Source organism: Ovis canadensis, chromosome 16 (genome assembly GCF_042477335.2).
Source record: "Ovis canadensis isolate MfBH-ARS-UI-01 breed Bighorn chromosome 16, ARS-UI_OviCan_v2, whole genome shotgun sequence".
Lineage (NCBI taxonomy): Eukaryota > Metazoa > Chordata > Mammalia > Artiodactyla > Bovidae > Ovis > Ovis canadensis.
The window spans coordinates 11,032,325-11,046,049 of record NC_091260.1 but is presented as its reverse complement, the minus strand read 5'-3'; positions in this window follow the sequence as shown (position 1 = coordinate 11,046,049).

The window sequence follows — 13,725 nt, the reverse complement described above, 5'->3', positions numbered from 1 at the left end:
CACCCGGAAATCACGTGGGCCCCACCCGGAAATCACGTGGGCCCCACCCGGAAATCACGTGGGCCCCACGGGGAAATCACGTGGGCCCCACCCGGAAATCACGTGGACCCCACCCGGAAATCACGTGGGCCCCACCCGGAAATCACGTGGGCCCCACCCGGAAATCACGTGGGCCCCACCCGGAAATCACGTGGGCCCCACCCGGAAATCACGTGGGCCCCACGGGGAAATCACGTGGGCCCCACCCGGAAATCAGGTGGGCCCCACCCGGAAATCACGTGGGCCCCACGGGGAAATCACGTGGGCCCCCAGGGGAAATCACATGGGCCCCACCCGGAAATCACGTGGGCCCCACCCGGAAATCACGTGGGCCCCACCCGGAAATCACGTGGGCCCCACCCGGAAATCACGTGGGCCCCACCCGGAAATCACGTGGGCCCCACCCGGAAATCACGTGGGCCCCCAGGGGAAATCACGTGGGCCCCACCCGGAAATCACGTGGGCCCCACCCGGAAATCACGTGGGCCCCACCCGGAAATCACGTGGGCCCCACCCGGAAATCACGTGGGCCCCACCGGGAAATCACGTGGGCCCCACCCGGAAATCACGTGGGCCCCACCCGGAAATCACGTGGGCCCCACGGGGAAATCACGTGGGCCCCACCCGGAAATCACGTGGGCCCCACCCGGAAATCACGTGGGCCCCACCCGGAAATCACGTGGGCCCCAGGGGAAATCACGTGGGCCCCACCCGGAAATCACGTGGGCCCCACCCGGAAATCACGTGGGCCCCACCCGGAAATCACGTGGGCCCCACGGGGAAATCACGTGGGCCCCATCCGGAAATCACGTGGGCCCCACCCGGAAATCACGTGGGCCCCACCCGGAAATCACGTGGGCCCCACCCGGAAATCACGTGGGCCCCACCCGGAAATCACGTGGGCCCCACCCGGAAATCACGTGGGCCCCACCCGGAAATCACGTGGGCCCCACGGGGAAATCACGTGGGCCCCACCCGGAAATCACGTGGGCCCCACGGGGCAATCACGTGGGCCCCCAGGGGAAATCACGTGGGCCCCACCCGGAAATCACGTGGGCCCCACCCGGAAATCACGTGGGCCCCACCCGGAAATCACGTGGGCCCCACGGGGAAATCACGTGGGCCCCACCCGGAGATCACGTGGGCCCCACCCGGAAATCACGTGGGCCCCACCCGGAAATCACGTGGGCCCCACCCGGAAATCACGTGGGCCCCACCCGGAAATCACGTGGGCCCCACCCGGAAATCACGTGGGCCCCACACGGAAATCACGTGGGGCCCACCCGGAAATCACGTGGGGCCCACCCGGAAATCACGTGGGCCCCACCCGGAAATCACGTGGGCCCCACGGGGAAATCACGTAGGCCCCACCCGGAAATCACGTGGGCCCCACCCGGAAATCACGTGGGCCCCACGGGGAAATCACGTGGGCCCCCAGGGGAAATCACGTGGGCCCCACCCGGAAATCACGTGGGCCCCACCCGGAAATCACGTGGGCCCCACGGGGAAATCACGTGGGCCCCACCCGGAAATCACGTGGGCCCCACCCGGAAATCACGTGGGCCCCACGGGGAAATCACGTGTGCCCCACGGGGAAATCACGTGGGCCCCACCCGGAAATCACGTGGGCCCCACCCGGAAATCACGTGGGCCCCACCCGGAAATCACGTGGGCCCCACCCGGAAATCACGTGGGCCCCACCCGGAAATCACGTGGGCCCCACCCGGAAATCACGTGGGCCCCCAGGGGAAATCACGTGGGCCCCACCCGGAAATCACGTGGGCCCCACCCGGAAATCACGTGGGGCCCACCCGGAAATCACGTGGGCCCCACCCGGAAATCACGTGGGCCCCACCCGGAAATCACGTGGGCCCCACCCGGAAATCACGTGGGCCCCAAGCGGAAATCTCGTGGGCCCCACCCGGAAATCACGTGGGCCCCACGGGGAAATCACGTGGGCCCCACCCGGAAATCACGTGGGGCCCACCCGGAAATCACCTGGGCCCCACGGGGAAATCACGTGGGCCCCACCCGGAAATCACGTGGGCCCCACCCGGAAATCTCGTGGGCCCCACCCGGAAATCACGTGGGCCCCACCCGGAAATCACGTGGGCCCCACCCGGAAATCTCGTGAGCCCCACCCGGAAATCACGTGGGCCCCACGGGGAAATCACGTGGGCCCCACCCGGAAATCACGTGGGGCCCACCCGGAAATCACGTGGGCCCCACGGGGAAATCACGTGGGCCCCACCCGGAAATCACGTGGGCCCCACGGGGAAATCACGTGGGCCCCCAGGGGAAATCACGTGGGCCCCACCCGGAAATCACGTGGGCCCCACCCGGAAATCATGTGGGCCCCACCCGGAAATCACGTGGGCCCCACGGGGAAATCACGTGGGCCCCACCCGGAGATCACGTGGGCCCCACCCGGAAATCACGTGGGCCCCACCCGGAAATCACGTGGGCCCCACCCGGAAATCACGTGGGCCCCACCCGGAAATCACGTGGGCCCCACCCGGAAATCACGTGGGCCACACCCGGAAATCACGTGGGCCACACCCGGAAATCACGTGGGCCCCACCCGGAAATCACGTGGGGCCCACCCGGAAATCACGTGGGCCCCACCCGGAAATCACGTGGGCCCCACGGGGAAATCACGTGGGCCCCACCCGGAAATCATGTGGGCCCCACCCGGAAATCACGTGGGCCCCACCCGGAAATCACGTGGGCCCCAGGGGAAATCACGTGGGCCCCACCCGGAAATCACGTGGGCCCCACCCGGAAATCACGTGGGCCCCACCCGGAAATCACGTGGGCCCCACGGGGAAATCACGTGGGCCCCACCCGGAAATCACGTGGGCCCCACCCGGAAATCACGTGGGCCCCACCCGGAAATCACGTGGGCCCCACCCGGAAATCACGTGGGCCCCACCCGGAAATCACGTGGGCCCCACCCGGAAATCACGTGGGCCCCACGGGGAAATCACGTGGGCCCCACCCGGAAATCAGGTGGGCCCCACCCGGAAATCACGTGGGCCCCACGGGGAAATCACGTGGGCCCCCAGGGGAAATCACATGGGCCCCACCCGGAAATCACGTGGGCCCCACCCGGAAATCACGTGGGCCCCACCCGGAAATCACGTGGGCCCCACCCGGAAATCACGTGGGCCCCACCCGGAAATCACGTGGGCCCCACCCGGAAATCACGTGGGCCCCCAGGGGAAATCACGTGGGCCCCACCCGGAAATCACGTGGGCCCCACCCGGAAATCACGTGGGCCCCACGGGGAAATCACGTGGGCCCCACCCGGAAATCACGTGGGCCCCACCCGGAAATCACGTGGGCCCCACCCGGAAATCACGTGGGCCCCACCCGGAAATCACGTGGGCCCCACGGGGAAATCACGTGGGCCCCACCTGGAAATCACGTGGGCCCCACCCGATAATCACGTGGGCCCCACCCGGAAATCACGTGGGCCCCACCCGGAAATCACGTGGGCCCCACCCGGAAATCACGTGGGCCCCACCCGGAAATCACGTGGGCCCCACCGGGAAATCACGTGGGCCCCACCCGGAAATCACGTGGGCCCCACCCGGAAATCACGTGGGCCCCACCCGGAAATCACGTGGGCCCCACCCGGAAATCACGTGGGCCCCACCCGGAAATCTCGTGGGCCCCACCCGGAAATCACGTGGGCCCCACGGGGAAATCACGTGGGCCCCACCCGGAAATCACGTGGGGCCCACCCGGAAATCACGTGGGCCCCACGGGGAAATCACGTGGGCCCCACCCGGAAATCACGTGGGCCCCACCCGGAAATCTCGTGGGCCCCACCCGGAAATCACGTGGGCCCCACCCGGAAATCACGTGGGCCCCACGGGGAAATCACGTGGGCCCCACCCGGAAATCACGTGGGCCCCACCCGGAAATCACGTGGGCCCCACCCGGAAATCTCGTGGGCCCCACCCGGAAATCACGTGGGCCCCACCCGGAAATCACGTGGGCCCCACGGGGAAATCACGTGGGCCCCACCCGGAAATCACGTGGGCCCCACCCGGAAATCACGTGGGCCCCACCCGGAAATCACGTGGGCCCCACCCGGAAATCACGTGGGGCCCACCCGGAAATCACGTGGGCCCCACGGGGAAATCACGTGGGCCCCACCCGGAAATCACGTGGGCCCCACCCGGAAATCACGTGGGCCCCACCCGGAAATCACGTGGGCCCCACCCGGAAATCACGTGGGCCCCACCCGGAAATCACGTGGGCCCCACGGGGAAATCACGTGGGCCCCACCCGGAAATCACGTGGGCCCCACCCGGAAATCACGTGGGCCCCACCCGGAAATCACGTGGGCCCCACCCGGAAATCACGTGGGCCCCACCCGGAAATCACGTGGGCCCCACCCGGAAATCTCGTGGGGCCCACCCGGAAATCACGTGGGCCCCACGGGGAAATCACGTGGGCCCCACCCGGAAATCACGTGGGCCCCACCCGGAAATCACGTGGGCCCCACCCGGAAATCACGTGGGCCCCACCCGGAAATCACGTGGGCCCCACACGGAAATCACGTGGGGCCCACCCGGAAATCACGTGGGGCCCACCCGGAAATCACCTGGGCCCCACGGGGAAATCACGTGGGCCCCACCCGGAAATCACGTGGGCCCCACCCGGAAATCTCGTGGGCCCCACCCGGAAATCACGTGGGCCCCACCCGGAAATCACGTGGGCCCCACCCGGAAATCTCGTGAGCCCCACCCGGAAATCACGTGGGCCCCACGGGGAAATCACGTGGGCCCCACCCGGAAATCACGTGGGGCCCACCCGGAAATCACGTGGGCCCCACGGGGAAATCACGTGGGCCCCACCCGGAAATCACGTGGGCCCCACGGGGAAATCACGTGGGCCCCCAGGGGAAATCACGTGGGCCCCACCCGGAAATCACGTGGGCCCCACCCGGAAATCATGTGGGCCCCACCCGGAAATCACGTGGGCCCCACGGGGAAATCACGTGGGCCCCACCCGGAGATCACGTGGGCCCCACCCGGAAATCACGTGGGCCCCACCCGGAAATCACGTGGGCCCCACCCGGAAATCACGTGGGCCCCACCCGGAAATCACGTGGGCCCCACCCGGAAATCACGTGGGCCACACCCGGAAATCACGTGGGCCACACCCGGAAATCACGTGGGCCCCACCCGGAAATCACGTGGGGCCCACCCGGAAATCACGTGGGCCCCACCCGGAAATCACGTGGGCCCCACGGGGAAATCACGTGGGCCCCACCCGGAAATCATGTGGGCCCCACCCGGAAATCACGTGGGCCCCACCCGGAAATCACGTGGGCCCCAGGGGAAATCACGTGGGCCCCACCCGGAAATCACGTGGGCCCCACCCGGAAATCACGTGGGCCCCACCCGGAAATCACGTGGGCCCCACGGGGAAATCACGTGGGCCCCACCCGGAAATCACGTGGGCCCCACCCGGAAATCACGTGGGCCCCACCCGGAAATCACGTGGGCCCCACCCGGAAATCACGTGGGCCCCAGGGGAAATCACGTGGGCCCCACCCGGAAATCACGTGGGCCCCACCCGGAAATCACGTGGGCCCCACCCGGAAATCACGTGGGCCCCACGGGGAAATCACGTGGGCCCCATCCGGAAATCACGTGGGCCCCACCCGGAAATCACGTGGGCCCCACCCGGAAATCACGTGGGCCCCACCCGGAAATCACGTGGGCCCCACCCGGAAATCACGTGGGCCCCACCCGGAAATCACGTGGGCCCCACCCGGAAATCACGTGGGCCCCACGGGGAAATCACGTGGGCCCCACCCGGAAATCACGTGGGCCCCACGGGGCAATCACGTGGGCCCCCAGGGGAAATCACGTGGGCCCCACCCGGAAATCACGTGGGCCCCACCCGGAAATCACGTGGGCCCCACCCGGAAATCACGTGGGCCCCACGGGGAAATCACGTGGGCCCCACCCGGAGATCACGTGGGCCCCACCCGGAAATCACGTGGGCCCCACCCGGAAATCACGTGGGCCCCACCCGGAAATCACGTGGGCCCCACCCGGAAATCACGTGGGCCCCACCCGGAAATCACGTGGGCCCCACACGGAAATCACGTGGGGCCCACCCGGAAATCACGTGGGGCCCACCCGGAAATCACGTGGGCCCCACCCGGAAATCACGTGGGCCCCACGGGGAAATCACGTAGGCCCCACCCGGAAATCACGTGGGCCCCACCCGGAAATCACGTGGGCCCCACGGGGAAATCACGTGGGCCCCCAGGGGAAATCACGTGGGCCCCACCCGGAAATCACGTGGGCCCCACCCGGAAATCACGTGGGCCCCACGGGGAAATCACGTGGGCCCCACCCGGAAATCACGTGGGCCCCACCCGGAAATCACGTGGGCCCCACGGGGAAATCACGTGTGCCCCACGGGGAAATCACGTGGGCCCCACCCGGAAATCACGTGGGCCCCACCCGGAAATCACGTGGGCCCCACCCGGAAATCACGTGGGCCCCACCCGGAAATCACGTGGGCCCCACCCGGAAATCACGTGGGCCCCACCCGGAAATCACGTGGGCCCCCAGGGGAAATCACGTGGGCCCCACCCGGAAATCACGTGGGCCCCACCCGGAAATCACGTGGGGCCCACCCGGAAATCACGTGGGCCCCACCCGGAAATCACGTGGGCCCCACCCGGAAATCACGTGGGCCCCACCCGGAAATCACGTGGGCCCCAAGCGGAAATCTCGTGGGCCCCACCCGGAAATCACGTGGGCCCCACGGGGAAATCACGTGGGCCCCACCCGGAAATCACGTGGGGCCCACCCGGAAATCACCTGGGCCCCACGGGGAAATCACGTGGGCCCCACCCGGAAATCACGTGGGCCCCACCCGGAAATCTCGTGGGCCCCACCCGGAAATCACGTGGGCCCCACCCGGAAATCACGTGGGCCCCACCCGGAAATCTCGTGAGCCCCACCCGGAAATCACGTGGGCCCCACGGGGAAATCACGTGGGCCCCACCCGGAAATCACGTGGGGCCCACCCGGAAATCACGTGGGCCCCACGGGGAAATCACGTGGGCCCCACCCGGAAATCACGTGGGCCCCACGGGGAAATCACGTGGGCCCCCAGGGGAAATCACGTGGGCCCCACCCGGAAATCACGTGGGCCCCACCCGGAAATCATGTGGGCCCCACCCGGAAATCACGTGGGCCCCACGGGGAAATCACGTGGGCCCCACCCGGAGATCACGTGGGCCCCACCCGGAAATCACGTGGGCCCCACCCGGAAATCACGTGGGCCCCACCCGGAAATCACGTGGGCCCCACCCGGAAATCACGTGGGCCCCACCCGGAAATCACGTGGGCCACACCCGGAAATCACGTGGGCCACACCCGGAAATCACGTGGGCCCCACCCGGAAATCACGTGGGGCCCACCCGGAAATCACGTGGGCCCCACCCGGAAATCACGTGGGCCCCACGGGGAAATCACGTGGGCCCCACCCGGAAATCATGTGGGCCCCACCCGGAAATCACGTGGGCCCCACCCGGAAATCACGTGGGCCCCAGGGGAAATCACGTGGGCCCCACCCGGAAATCACGTGGGCCCCACCCGGAAATCACGTGGGCCCCACCCGGAAATCACGTGGGCCCCACGGGGAAATCACGTGGGCCCCACCCGGAAATCACGTGGGCCCCACCCGGAAATCACGTGGGCCCCACCCGGAAATCACGTGGGCCCCACCCGGAAATCACGTGGGCCCCACCCGGAAATCACGTGGGCCCCACCCGGAAATCACGTGGGCCCCACGGGGAAATCACGTGGGCCCCACCCGGAAATCAGGTGGGCCCCACCCGGAAATCACGTGGGCCCCACGGGGAAATCACGTGGGCCCCCAGGGGAAATCACATGGGCCCCACCCGGAAATCACGTGGGCCCCACCCGGAAATCACGTGGGCCCCACCCGGAAATCACGTGGGCCCCACCCGGAAATCACGTGGGCCCCACCCGGAAATCACGTGGGCCCCACCCGGAAATCACGTGGGCCCCCAGGGGAAATCACGTGGGCCCCACCCGGAAATCACGTGGGCCCCACCCGGAAATCACGTGGGCCCCACGGGGAAATCACGTGGGCCCCACCCGGAAATCACGTGGGCCCCACCCGGAAATCACGTGGGCCCCACCCGGAAATCACGTGGGCCCCACCCGGAAATCACGTGGGCCCCACGGGGAAATCACGTGGGCCCCACCTGGAAATCACGTGGGCCCCACCCGATAATCACGTGGGCCCCACCCGGAAATCACGTGGGCCCCACCCGGAAATCACGTGGGCCCCACCCGGAAATCACGTGGGCCCCACCCGGAAATCACGTGGGCCCCACCGGGAAATCACGTGGGCCCCACCCGGAAATCACGTGGGCCCCACCCGGAAATCACGTGGGCCCCACCCGGAAATCACGTGGGCCCCACCCGGAAATCACGTGGGCCCCACCCGGAAATCTCGTGGGCCCCACCCGGAAATCACGTGGGCCCCACGGGGAAATCACGTGGGCCCCACCCGGAAATCACGTGGGGCCCACCCGGAAATCACGTGGGCCCCACGGGGAAATCACGTGGGCCCCACCCGGAAATCACGTGGGCCCCACCCGGAAATCTCGTGGGCCCCACCCGGAAATCACGTGGGCCCCACCCGGAAATCACGTGGGCCCCACGGGGAAATCACGTGGGCCCCACCCGGAAATCACGTGGGCCCCACCCGGAAATCACGTGGGCCCCACCCGGAAATCTCGTGGGCCCCACCCGGAAATCACGTGGGCCCCACCCGGAAATCACGTGGGCCCCACGGGGAAATCACGTGGGCCCCACCCGGAAATCACGTGGGCCCCACCCGGAAATCACGTGGGCCCCACCCGGAAATCACGTGGGCCCCACCCGGAAATCACGTGGGGCCCACCCGGAAATCACGTGGGCCCCACGGGGAAATCACGTGGGCCCCACCCGGAAATCACGTGGGCCCCACCCGGAAATCACGTGGGCCCCACCCGGAAATCACGTGGGCCCCACCCGGAAATCACGTGGGCCCCACCCGGAAATCACGTGGGCCCCACGGGGAAATCACGTGGGCCCCACCCGGAAATCACGTGGGCCCCACCCGGAAATCACGTGGGCCCCACCCGGAAATCACGTGGGCCCCACCCGGAAATCACGTGGGCCCCACCCGGAAATCACGTGGGCCCCACCCGGAAATCTCGTGGGGCCCACCCGGAAATCACGTGGGCCCCACGGGGAAATCACGTGGGCCCCACCCGGAAATCACGTGGGCCCCACCCGGAAATCACGTGGGCCCCACCCGGAAATCACGTGGGCCCCACCCGGAAATCACGTGGGCCCCACCCGGAAATCACGTGGGCCCCACCCGGAAATCACGTGGGCCCCACCCGGAAATCACGTGGGCCCCATGGGGAAATCACGTGGGCCCCACCCGGAAATCACGTGGGCCCCACCCGGAAATCACGTGGGCCCCACCCGGAAATCACGTGGGGCCCACCCGGAAATCACGTGGGCCCCACCCGGAAATCACGTGTGCCCCACGGGGAAATCACGTGGGCCCCACCCGGAAATCACGTGGGCCCCACCCGGAAATGACGTGGTCCCCACCCGGAAATCACGTGGGCCCCACCCTGAAATCACGTGGGCCCCACGGGGAAATCACGTGGGCCCCACCCGGAAATCACGTGGGCCCCACCCGGAAATCACGTGGGCCCCACCCGGAAATCACGTGGGCCCCACCCGGAAATCACGTGGGCCCCACGGGGAAATCACGTGGGCCCCACCCGGAAATCACGTGGGCCCCACGGGGAAATCACGTGGGCCCCCAGGGGAAATCACGTGGGCCCCACCCGGAAATCACGTGGGCCCCACCCGGAAATCACGTGGGCCCCACCCGGAAATCACGTGGGCCCCACGGGGAAATCACGTGGGCCCCACCCGGAGATCACGTGGGCCCCACCCGGAAATCACGTGGGCCCCACCCGGAAATCACGTGGGCCCCACCCGGAAATCACGTGGGCCCCACCCGGAAATCACGTGGGCCCCACCCGGAAATCACGTGGGGCCCACCCGGAAATCACGTGGGGCCCACCCGGAAATCACGTGGGCCCCACCCGGAAATCACGTGGGCCCCACGGGGAAATCACGTGGGCCCCACCCGGAAATCACGTGGGCCCCACCCGGAAATCACGTGGGCCCCACGGGGAAATCACGTGGGCCCCCAGGGGAAATCACGTGGGCCCCACCCGGAAATCACGTGGGCCCCACCCGGAAATCACGTGGGCCCCACCCGGAAATCACGTGGGCCCCACGGGGAAATCACGTGGGCCCCACCCGGAAATCACGTGGGCCCCACCCGGAAATCACGTGGGCCCCACCCGGAAATCACGTGGGCCCCACCCGGAAATCACGTGGGCCCCACCCGGAAATCACGTGGGCCCCACCCGGAAATCACGTGGGCCCCACGGGGAAATCACGTGGGCCCCACCCGGAAATCAGGTGGGCCCCACCCGGAAATCACGTGGGCCCCACGGGGAAATCACGTGGGCCCCCAGGGGAAATCACGTGGGCCCCACGGGGAAATCACGTGGGCCCCACCCGGAAATCACGTGGGCCCCACCCGGAAATCACGTGGGCCCCACCCGGAAATCACGTGGGCCCCACCCGGAAATCACGTGGGCCCCCAGGGGAAATCACGTGGGCCCCACCCGGAAATCACGTGGGCCCCACCCGGAAATCACGTGGGCTCCACGGGGAAATCACGTGGGCCCCACCCGGAAATCACGTGGGCCCCACCCGGAAATCACGTGTGCCCCACCCGGAAATCACGTGGGCCCCACCCGGAAATCACGTGGGCCCCACGGGGAAATCACGTGGGCCCCACCTGGAAATCACGTGGGCCCCACCCGATAATCACGTGGGCCCCACCCGGAAATCACGTGGGCCCCACCCGGAAATCACGTGGGCCCCACCCGGAAATCACGTGGGGCCCACCCAGAAATCACGTGGGCCCCACCGGGAAATCACGTGGGCCCCACCCGGAAATCACGTGGGCCCCACCCGGAAATCACGTGGGCCCCACCCGGAAATCACGTGGGCCCCACCCGGAAATCACGTGGGCCCCACCCGGAAATCTCGTGGGCCCCACCCGGAAATCACGTGGGCCCAAGGGGAAATCACGTGGGCCCCACCCGGAAATCACGTGGGGCCCACCCGGAAATCACGTGGGCCCCACGGGGAAATCACGTGGGCCCCACCCGGAAATCACGTGGGCCCCACCCGGAAATCTCGTGGGCCCCACCCGGAAATCACGTGGGGCCCACCCGGAAATCACGTGGGCCCCACCCGGAAATCACGTGGGCCCCACCCGGAAATCACGTGGGCCCCACCCGGAAATCACGTGGGCCCCACCCGGAAACCACGAGGGCCCCACCCGGAAATCACGTGGGCCCCACCCGGAAATCACGTGGGCCCCACCCGGAAATCACGTGGGCCCCACCCGGAAATCACGTTTGCCCCACCCGGAAATCACGTTTGCCCCACCCGGAAATCACGTGGGCCCCACCCGGAAATCACGTGGGCCCCACCCGGAAATCACGTGGGCCCCACCCGGAAATCACGTGGGCCCCACCCGGAAATCACGTGGGCCCCACCCGGAAATCACGTGGGGCCCACCCGGAAATCACGTGGGCCCCACCCGGAAATCACGTGGGCCCCACGGGGAAATCACGTACGCCCCCAGGGGAAATCACGTGGGCCCCCAGGGGAAATCACGTGGGCCCCACCCGGAAATCACGTGGGCCACACCCGGAAATCACGTGGGCCCCACGGGGAAATCACATGGGCCCCACGGGGAAATCACGTGGGCCCCACGGGGAAATCACGTGGGCCCCCAGGGGAAATCACGTGGGCCCCACGGGGAAATCACGTGGGACCCACCCGGAAATCACGTGGGCCCCACCCGGAAATTACGTGGGCCCCACGGGGAAATCACGTGGGCCCCAAGGGGAAATCACGTGGGCCCCACGGGGAAATCTCGTGGGCCCCACCCGGAAATCACGTGGGCCCCACCCGGAAATCACGTGGGCCCCACCCGGAAATCTCGTGGGCCCCACCCGGAAATCACGTGGGCCCCACCCGGAAATCACGTGGGCCCCACCCGGAAATCTCGTGGGCCCCACCCGGAAATCACGTGGGCCCCACCCGGAAATCACGTGGGCCCCACCCGGAAATCACGTGGGCCCCACCCGGAAATCACGTGGGCCCCACCCGGAAATCACGTGGGCCCCACCCGGAAATCACGTGGGCCCCACCCGGAAATCTCGTGGGCCCCACCCGGAAATCACGTGGGCCCCACGGGGAAATCACGTGGGCCCCACCCGGAAATCACGTGGGGCCCACCCGGAAATCACGTGGGCCCCACCCGGAAATCACGTGGGCCCCACCCGGAAATCACGTGGGCCCCCAGGGGAAATCACGTGGGCCCCACCCGGAAATCACGTGGGCCCCACCCGGAAATCACGTGGGCCCCACCCGGAAATCACGTGGGCCCCACCCGGAAATCACGTGGGCCCCACGGGGAAATCACGTGGGCCCCACCCGGAAATCACGTGGGCCCCACCCGGAAATCACGTGGGCCCCACCCGGAAATCACGTGGGCCCCATCCGGAAATCACGTGGGCCCCCAGGGGAAATCACGTGGGCCCCACCCGGAAATCACGTGGGCCCCACCCGGAAATCACGTGGGGCCCACCCGGAAATCACGTGGGCCCCACGGGGAAATCACGTGGGCCCCACCCGGAAATCACGTGGGCCCCACCCGGAAATCACTTGGGGCCCACCCGGAAATCACGTGGGGCCCACCCGGAAATCACGTGGGCCCCACGGGGAAATCACGTGGGCCCCACCCGGAAATCACGTGGGCCCCACCCGGAAATCACGTGGGCCCCACCCGGAAATCACGTGGGCCCCACCAGGAAATCACGTGGGCCCCACCCGGAAATCACGTGGGCCCCACCCGGAAATCACGTGGGCCCCACCCGGAAATCACGTGGGCCCCCAGGGGAAATCACGTGGGCCCCACCCGGAAATCACGTGGGCCCCACCCGGAAATCACGTGGGCCCCACCCGGAAATCACGTGGGCCCCACCCGGAAATCACGTGGGCCCCACCCGGAAATCAGGTGGGCCCCACCCGGAAATCACGTGGGCCCCACGGGGAAATCACGTGGGCCCCACCCGGAAATCACGTGGGCCCCACCCGGAAATCACGTGGGCCCCACCCGGAAATCACGTGGGGCCCACCCGGAAATCACGTGGGCCCCACCCGGAAATCACGTGGGCCCCACCCGGAAATGACGTGGTCCCCACCCGGAAATCACGTGGGCCCCACCCTGAAATCACGTGGGCCCCACGGGGAAATCACGTGGGCCCCCCCCGGAAATCACGTGGGCCCCACCCGGAAATCACGTGGGCCCCACCCGGAAATCACGTGGGCCCCACCCGGAAATCACGTGGGACCCACCCGGAAATCACGTGGGCCCCACCCGGAAATCACGTGGGCCCCACCCGGAAATCACGTGGGCCCCACCCGGAAATCACGTGGGCCCCAC